The following is a 2842-nucleotide window of genomic DNA, read 5'->3' as shown; positions in this document are numbered from 1 at the left end:
CCTGCTGCCTGGAGTGAGTTGTGGTGGGGGGTAGTCCTAGCCCCCCGGGATACCTTTCTCCAGTGCCTCGATCTGCTCCTGTGTGAAGGACGTCCGGTTCCTCTGCAGCTTCCGCTTCAGCTGCAGCCGTATCTGAGACTCGTCCAGGTCATCCCCAACGGCACCCGACCGGTGCTCGGGATCCAGGCCCCCATCCAGCTGTTGACAGCTGTCTGCAGTGAGGCACGGTGGGGTGGGGCAGGGAAAACAGGTGAGACGGGCCCCACAACAACAGCCCTGCCAGTGCCCCTCACTCCTGGCCTGCAGCCCCCAGCCCAGCCCGTGCCCCTCACTCCCAACCTGCAGCCCCCTACCCCCCCAGCTCTGCCAGTGCCCCTCACTCCCAAACCACAGCTCCCTGCCCCCACCAGCCCTGCTGGTGCTTCCCTCACAGCTCCCCCCCACACTTCCTTGCACCTCCACCCTGCTCATTCTAGTGCCAGGCCGTCTCTGCAGGCGATGAGAACTCTCCCATCAGGGTTGAGGCGCTAACACGGAGCGACAGGCACAGCCGTCGCTCAGCCCTGCGATCCCCCAGTTCCCTCCACCCAGGAGGACAGGGTGACAGGCCCAAGAGGAGCGCCAGCACCCTCCAACGCCAGCATGGCTTGGCCTGGCCCCAGCACAGCCCAGCCCAGCCCCCACAACTCGCCACCCACCTGGCACCTCCTGACATCTGCTTTGGGGGGGAAATGACCATGTCCCTAGCATGGGAGGGGTCTGGGGAGGAGGGCAGGGAAGGTGGGGGTTCAGGCAAAGTTTTGGGGATCTCAGTGGGCCTGGGAGGGACATGGTTTGGGTGGGATGGAAATAGGGAAGCCCCAGGCAGAGCTGGGCATGGGTGCAGACACAGAGCCCTCTGAGGGGGGTCTTGGGAGCAGAGACCCTGATGGAGCAATGGTGGGTGGAGTCGGATCTAGGGGTGCTGTTAACACCCCCCCACCCGCTGTTTGCCCCCCAGATTTACAGCAGAGGTAACCGAGATCTGGGCCTTAACGGTGCCTGGGAGGTTTGAGAAAGAACCCAGGTATCCGGGTTTCCAGACCCACCTGTTCTAGCCCCCCAGGCCCCACTGCCCTCCCTGAGCTGGGATAGAACCCAGGTGTCCGGCTCCCAGCCCCACACCCTGTTCCACCCCTTTAGACCCTGCTGCCCTCCCAGAACCAAGAGAAAACCCAGGTGCCAGTGAGGGCAGGGGCTGGGACAGGGTCCTGCTGGGGTGTGCCTGGGGGGTGAGCGGGGATCCCAGGCTGCCAGGCACCAAGCCATGCCCCCCACCCCCGCACACCTGGGTTGGGCTGTGGTGATACCAGGCTCTCTGGGTACCAGTCCTGACGGCCACCCCACGCCGCGTTCTGTATGTTCAGCATCCCAATCTTCTTGTACAGGCTGTCTGCCCCCATGGACCAACGCGGGGCCGCGGCGAGGGTGTGGGGGACCACCCCCCCTGGGGCTGCAATGAGTCCTGGGCACCTGGAGACGGCGACAGGGCAGAGAGAGAGGCAGGCGGTCAGAGCAGCATGGAGATGCAGCTGCTTCTGGGGTGGGGGGTGCTGGGGCTGCCCAGCACCCGCCACCCCAGCCTGGTGCCCCCTAGTGCCCATGTCTGTCACTGTGTGGGGGACAGGCCGGTGCCTGCACAGACAGAGCTCTCCATGGCCCTGTCCCCCAAGGCAGCTGCTGTCCCCGCTGTCGCATCAGCCTCCCACAGCCCCGCGCTGCCCTTGAGAGAGCAAGGCTGGCGCAGCTGCTGTTCAGGCAGGCAGAGCAGGGGGCAGCCTTCCCTGAGCCCCAACCCTGGACCCCCAGGCCTGTTGGTACCCCTCACAAACAACCCACAGCTCCCCAGCCCTGCTGGCCCTACCCATCCCCTTTTCTCAGTCTCTCACATGCAGGGGTGTGGGGATTCCCATCTCGATGGACATTGGCCCCTCTGCATGCGCCGGTGGCCCCCCAGGGAGGTTTGGAGTCCTCAAAGTCCATTCACTAGAGGGGAAACTGAGGCGGGGGGGGCTGTGCTTCCTTTAAGTGAGTGTGGGAGCCTTTTGGGGAGAGCTGGGGTTGGGGGAAGAGGGGGTTATGGTCACAAGGAGGCCCAGTCTCTCTCTCTTTCTCACATACAGACACATACACATGCAGGGCAGGAACACACAACATGGCAACCCACAGCCATGTTCTCTGTGCTCCTTACACACACACAGAGCACAGGAAACACAGCCGCATGAGAGAGCAGCGCACAAAGGCAGCATCCTATACCCGCCCCCAGCCTTCAACACACACATGCAAGGCCTGACATGCATGCATACATGCACAAACACACACAGTGGCACACCACACACAAATGCCCACAGCACCACACACACACACCCACACATGAATGCACATGCACACAGGCACAAACAGCGTCACATACACAGCGCACAAATGCACACATACGCACAGGTATACAGAGCATCACATACGCATGCACATACAGACACTGGCAAACCACACACGTATGCATACTATGCTGTACAGGGCACATCCATGTACAGGCACACAGACCAACATGCATACAGCACTGCACACCAGTACCCATGCCCGAACGCACATGCGTACCCACAGCATTTGCATGTGTTCACACATGCACAGACACACGTGGGCGCATACACATGCATGACTGCACCCACACCGCACTGAGCACGGCCATGCAAAAAAGCAAACACCCAGAATAGAGCAATGGCACTTGTATGTGCGCACATAAATGCACATGCACATGTGTGTGCGTGCACACACGCGCACACACTGCTGCAGTCCTATGCTG

At 61.7% G+C, this 2842-nt stretch overlaps 1 pseudogene; it reads right to left on the bottom strand.

The window, feature by feature from the left end:
* LOC102381764 overlaps positions 1 to 2842 on the bottom strand; it is a 4764-nt pseudogene extending 1922 nt beyond the window's left edge.

This window comes from Alligator sinensis, unplaced genomic scaffold, assembly GCF_000455745.1.
Source record: "Alligator sinensis unplaced genomic scaffold, ASM45574v1 scaffold647_2, whole genome shotgun sequence".
Classification (NCBI taxonomy): Eukaryota; Metazoa; Chordata; order Crocodylia; family Alligatoridae; genus Alligator; species Alligator sinensis.
This window is presented reverse-complemented; position numbering and strand designations above follow the sequence as displayed.